Here is a 6700-nt window from a genome sequence, read left to right as displayed (position 1 = left end):
GGTTTTCTAAATATACAATCATGTTGTCTGCAAGCAGAGACAATGTGACTTCCTCTCTTCCTATTTGAATACCCTTTATTTCTTTCTGTTGCCTGATTGCTCTGACCAGAACTTCCAACACTATGTTGAAATGAGTGGTGAGAGAGGGCATCCTTGTCTTGTGCCAGTTTTCAAAGAGAATGCTTCCAGCTTTTGCCCATTTAGTATGCTATTGGCTATGGGTTTGTCATAAATAGCTCTTATTATTTTGAGATACGTTCCATCAATACCTAGTTTATTGAGAGTTTTTAGCATAAAGGGGTGTTGAATTTATCGAAGGCCTTTTCTGCATCTATTGAGATAATCATGTGGTTTTTGTCATTGGTTCTGTTTATGTGATGTATTATGTTTATTGGTTTGTGTATATTGAACCAGCCTTGCCTGCCAGGGATGAAGCTGAATTGATTGTGGTGGATAAGCTTTTTAATGTGCTGCTGGATTAGGTTTGCCAGTATTTTGAGGATTTTTGCATTGATGTCATCAGGGATATTGGCCTGAAATTTTCTTTTTTTGTTGTTGTTGTCTCTGCCAGGTTTTGGTATCAGGATGATGCTGGCCTCATAAAATGAGTTAAGGAGGAGTCCTTCTTTTCTATTGTTTGGAATAGTTTCAGAGGGAGTGGTACCATCTCCTCTTTGTACCTCTGGTAGAATTTGGCTGTGAATCAGTCTGGTCCTGGGCTCTTTTTGGTTGGTAGGCTAATAATTACTGCCTAAATTTCAGAACTTGTTAATGGTCTATTCAGAGATTTGACGTCTTCCTGGTTTAGTCTTGGGAGGGATTATATGTCCAGGAATTTATTCATTTCTTCTAGATTTTCTAGTTTATTTGCATCGAGGTGTTTATAGTATCCTCTGATGGTAGTTTATATCTCTGTGTGATCAGTGGTGATATCCCTTTTGTCATTTTTTATTGTATCTCTGATTCTTCTTTCTTTTCTTCTTTATTATTCTGGCTAGCAGTCTATCTATTTTGTTAACCTTTTCATACAACCAGCTCCTGGATTCATTGGTTTTTTGAAGGGCTTTTCATGTCTCTCTCTCTTTCATTTCTGCTCTGATCTTGTCTTCTGATAGCTTTTGAATTTGTTTGCTCTTGTTTCTCTAGTTCTTTTAATTGCGATGTTAGGGTGTCAATTTTAGATCTTTCCCACTTTCTGATGTGGGCATTTAGTGCTATAAATTTCCTTCTAAATACTCCTTTAGCTGTGTTTCAGAGATTCTGGTACATTGTCCTTTGTTCTCATTGGTTTCAAAGAGCTTTGTTATTTCTGCCTTAATTTTGTTAGTTACCCAGTAGTCATTCTGGAGAAGGTTGTTCAGTTTCCATGTAATTGTGTGGTTTTGAGTGAGTTTCTTAATTCTGAGTTCTATATTGATTGCACTGTGGTCTGGGAGGGTGCATGTTATCATTTCCATTCCTTTGCATTTGCTGAGGAGTGTTTTACTTCTAATTATGTCATCGATTTTAGAACAAGTGCTATGTGGTGCTGAGAATATATATTCTGTTGATTTGGGGTGGAGAGTTCTGTAAATATCTATGAGATCTTCTTGGTCCAGAGCTGAGTTCAGGTCCTGAATATCCTTGTTAATTTTCTGTCTCGTTGATCTCTCTATTATTGACAGTGGAGTGTTAAAGTCGCCCATTATTATTGTGTGGGAGTCTACATCTCTTTGTAGGTCTCTAAGAAGTTGTTTTATGAATCTGGGTGCTCCTGTATTGGGTGCATATATATTTAGGATAGTTAGCTCTTCTCTTTGCATTGATCCCTTTACCATTATGTAATGCTCTTCTTTGTCTTTTTTAAATCTTTGTTGTCTTAAAGCCTGTTTTATCAGAGACTAGGATCGCAAAACCTGCTTTTCTTTGCTTTCTATTTGCTTGGTAAATATTCCTCCATCCCTTTATTTTGAGCCTATGTGTGTCTTTGAATGTCAGATGGGTCTCCTGGATGCAGGATACTGGATACACTGATGGGTCTTGACTCTTTATCCACCTTGCCAGTCTGTGTCTTTTAATTGGGGCATTAAGCTTGTTTACATTTAAGGTTAATGTTGTTTTGTGTGAATTTGATCCTGTCATTATGATGCTAGTTGGTTATTTTGCACATTAGTTGATGCAGTTTCTTCATAGTGTCGTTGGTCTTTATAATTTGGTGTGTTTTTGTAGTGGCTGGTACCAGTTTTTCCTTTCCATATTTAGGGCTTCCTTCAAGAGTTCTTGTAAGGCAGGCCTGGTGGTGACAAAATCCAATAGCATTTGCTTGTCTGTAAAGGATTTTATTTCTCCTTCACTCATCAAACTTAGTTTGGCTGGATATGAAATTCCAGACTGAAAATTCTTTTCTTTAAGGATGTTGAATATTGGCCCCCACTTTCTTCTGGCTTGTAGGATTTCTGCAGCAAGATCCACTGTTAGTCTGATGGGCTTCCCTTTATAGGTAACCTGACCTTTCTCTCTGGCTGTGCTTAACATTTTTTTCTTCATTTCAACCTTGGAGTATCTGAAGATTATGTGTGTTGGAGTTGCTCTTCTCAATGAGTATCTTTGTGGTGTTTTCTGTATTTCCTGAATTTGAATCTTGGCCTGTCTTGCTAGGTTGGGGAAGTTCTCCTGGATAATATCCTGAAGTCTGTTTTCCAACTTGGTTCCATTCTCCCTGTCACTTTCAGGGACCCCAATCAATCGTAGATTTGGTTTTTTTCACATAGTCCCATATTTCTTGGAGGTTTTGTTTGTTCTGTTTCAATGTTTTTTCTCTAATCTTGTCTTCATGTCTCATTTCAGTACGTTGATGTTCAATCTCTGATATCCTTTCTGTCACTTATCAATTTGGCTGTTGATTCTTGTGTATGCTTCATGAAGTTCTTGTGCTGTGTTTTTCAGCTCCATCAGGTCATTTACGTTTTTCTCTAAACTGGTATTCTAGTTAGCATTTCCTGTAACTTTTTGTCAAGGTTCTTAGCTTTCTTGCATTGGATTAGAACATACTCCTTTAGGTCAGAGGAGTTTGTTATTATCCACCTTCTGTAGCCTACTCCTTTCAATTTGTCAAGCTCATTCCCTGTCCAGTTTTTTCCCTTGCTGGAGAGGATTTGTGATCATTTGAAGGAGAAGAGGCATTCTGGTTTTTGGCATTTTCAGCATTTTTGTGCTGGCTTTTCCTCATCTTCATGGATTTATCTACCTTTGATCTTTGAGGTTGATGACCTCTGGATGGGATTTCTGTGTGGCGGTTCTTTTTGTTGATGTTGATGTTATTGGTTTCTGTTTGTTAGTTTTCCTTCTAATAGTCAAGCCCCTCTTCAGGTCTGCTGCAGTTTGCTGGAGATCCACTCCAAACTCAATTTGAGTGGGTATCACCAGCAGACATTGCAGAACAACAAAGATTGCTGCCTGGTCCTTCCTCTGAAAGCTTCATCCCAGAGGGGCACCAGCCTGATGCCAGCCAGAGCTCTCTTGTATGAGGTGTTTGCCAACCCCTGTTGGGACGTGTCTCCCAGTCAGGAGGCACAGGGTCAGGGACCCACTTGAAGAGGCAGTCTGTCCCTTAGCAGAACTCAAGTGCTGTGCTGGGAGAACCCTCCTTGTCAGGATTTGATGCTCTCTTCAGAGCTGACAGGCAGAAACATTTAAGTTCACTGAAGCTGTGCCCATAGCCACCCCTTCTCCCAAGTGCTCTGTCTTAGGGAGATGGGAGTTTTATTTATAAGCCCTGACTGGCGCTGCTGCCTTTCTTTCAGAGATGCCCTGCCCAGTGAAGAGGAATCCAGAGGAGCAGTCTGGCCACAGCCACTTTGTCATGCTGTGTTGAGTTCCACCCAATCCTCAGCACTGTGAGGGGTAAATCACCTACTCTAGCCTCAGTAATGGTGGATGCCCCTCCCCCCACCAAGCTTGATTGTCTCATGTCGACTTCAGACTGCTGTGCTGGCAGCAAGAATTTCGAGCCAGTGGTTCTTAGCTTGCTGGGCTCTGTGGGAGTGGGACCTGCTGAGCGAGACCACTTGGCTCCTGGCTTCAGCCCCTTTCCAGGGTAGTGAATGGGTCTGTCTTGCTGGGGTCCCAGGCACCACTCGGGTACAAAAAAAATAGTCTCTTGCAGTTAGCTCAGTGTCTGCCCAAACAGCCACCCAGTTTTCTGTTTGAAACCCAGGGCCTTGGTGATGTAGGCACATGAGGGAATCTCCTGGTCTGTGGATTGCAAAACTGTGGGAAAACATAGTATCTAGGCTGGATACCACAGTCCCTCATGGCTTCCCTTGGCTGGGAAAGGGAGGCTACCCTGCTGCTTGCACCTCCTGGGTGAGGTGATGCCCCATCCTGCTTCTGCTCACCTTCCGTGGGCTGCACCCACTGCCTAACATGTCCCAATGAAATGAACAGGGTACCTCAGTTGAAAATGCAGAAATTATCTGCCTTCTGCATTGGTCTCACTGGGAGCTGCAGACTGGAGCTGTTACTATTCAGCCATCTTGCCAGCAGCCCCGTGAATACATTTGTATGTGATGACAATATACGTCATGATATCATACTGATTGCATAACCTCATTGATGTTACTTCTGTATCTCCTTTCTCTTAAACTGAAAATTCAAATTTTATTGATATTAACAACGTTGAACATTTCCATTATCCAAACACATGCACATATACACACACCACAATATTAAACACTTCAGTGTTTTACATTTGTTTCATTTTGTTTTGGTAGCTCTTTTCTCCTTAGGATATGTCTTGTTAAAACGTATAGTCAAACGACAAATTACTATGTTTTAAAGTCATTCAAAGAACTCTCTGTGTGGTTAAGCCATCAACCTGTCACATGGTTAAATTCAATTATTTCATTTTCTTTCTTTTGATTTTAGAGATTGCTTTTAGAAAATAGTTTTGTTTTACAATTCTATACACCATTTCATAGTTACCATGTCAAATTCATAAAACAGGCATGGTCAGAAAATCAAGATTTGATCAACTATCCACCCTCATTTGTTCTCTTTTCTTAGATGACAAGATACTACTGAAACAACCAACCAAACAAACAAATGCCCAGTCAAGAAAAGCCACATTCAAAATGGTAGGCAATTTCATGGTGTTTTACTCACCCTTGCCCCACCACTTCACTGGCACAAAGCAGAATGGTCAGAAGAAAGAGGCCCAATCCCTGGTCCCTCCATTAAAATGGAAAAGCAGAGTGCTAATTGTAAAGTTCTTCCCTGTGTCCAAGGGACTGGTATGTGACTCACCTGTCTTGCAACTCAGAGAGAAAAGAGTGCATAATTTGAATATTAGGCTGAAAGGTGAAGAAGGTAGTGGCAGGGGAAGCAGCATCTCATACTGAAGAAGTACTACAGAGTCACACATGACTGGTGGCAATAGATTGTGGGTAGAGGAATATAATGGCATATCTAAGGCTCAGCAAAGAACCTGGGGTGACACTGTTTTAAATATTAATAATCTCAGGTAAACTGGGAAGAAATACAGCACACATACAGAAGCCCAGACAGAATTCATACCCACAGAAGACCAGGGAAGCCCTTAAGCGTTGACTCCTGACTGATCTCAAAGCTCAACAACCCCTAGTTAGTAAAGGCCTTCATAGCAGTCTTCAAAGACTGGAATATATGTTATTTTTTAATGTTCCATTTTCAACAAATATGACAAAGAATATAAACAAATAGGGGAAGATGGCCATTCAAATGAATAAATTAAATTTCTAGACACAGTCTCTGATGAAACACATTCAACAGACTTATTAGACAGAAACTTTAAAACAACTGTCTTTTATATATGTTCAAAACGTCAAAGGAATATTGAAACAAAGAACTAAAGAAAGCCTGGAAAACATTTTATGAACAAAATGAGAATATAAACAAAATATAGAAACTATATAAAAAATTCTAGAGCTGAAAACACAATAAAAGAATTGAAAATTCACTAGAGGTGTTTATCAGCAGACTCAAACAGGGAGATAAAAGAATCGGTGAGTTTCAACCTAGGTCATTTGAAATTATTTAGCCAGAAGAAAAGAAAAGAAATGGAAGAAAGTGAACAGGGCCTGAGTGGACTAATATATACATTGTATGAGTTCCAGAAGGAGAAGAGAGACAGAAAAGGGAAAGAAGATTAATTGAAGAAATACGGCTGAAAGTTTACCAAATCTGAGGAAAGATATAAATGTACAAATTCAAGAAGCTCAATGAACTCCAAGTAGGATAAAACCAGAAATACACCTAGACACTTTATAGTCAAGCTGTTAAAAGCAAAAGACAAGGAAAAAATCCTGAAAGCGCCAAGAGTAAAGTGACTCAACACATTCAAGGGATTTTCCAGTATCAGCAGATTACTCAGCAGAAACCTTACAGTCCAGAAGAGAGTGGGATGACATTTTAAAGTATTAAAAGAAAAAATCTGTCTAATGAGAGTTCTACAACCACCAACACTATACTTTAAAATGAAAATGAGGTAGAAATTAAGACATTCCCAGATAAATAAAAGCTGCGGGAATTCATTGTCATTAGACCTGCTCTATGAAAATGCAAAAGAAAGTCCTTCAAGTTAAAATAAAAGATACTTGACAGTAACACAAAGCTTTATGACAGTAAAAGTCTCAGGTGAAGGTGTCGATATAGATACATAACCAAATATTACTGTAATATTGTA

The 6700-nt window shown here is 39.5% G+C and overlaps 1 pseudogene; it reads left to right on the top strand.

Moving 5' to 3' along the window:
- Positions 1–5061, top strand: part of LOC108512642 (alanyl-tRNA editing protein Aarsd1 pseudogene) — a 9818-nt pseudogene extending 4757 nt beyond the window's left edge.
- The last annotated feature ends 1639 nt before the right edge of the window (positions 5062–6700 follow it).

This window comes from Rhinopithecus bieti, unplaced genomic scaffold (genome assembly GCF_001698545.2).
Source record: "Rhinopithecus bieti isolate Rb0 unplaced genomic scaffold, ASM169854v2 scaffold_31355, whole genome shotgun sequence".
NCBI lineage: Eukaryota > Metazoa > Chordata > Mammalia > Primates > Cercopithecidae > Rhinopithecus > Rhinopithecus bieti.
Note: the sequence above shows the minus strand (reverse complement) of the source record. Positions and strands in the feature narration are given on the sequence as shown.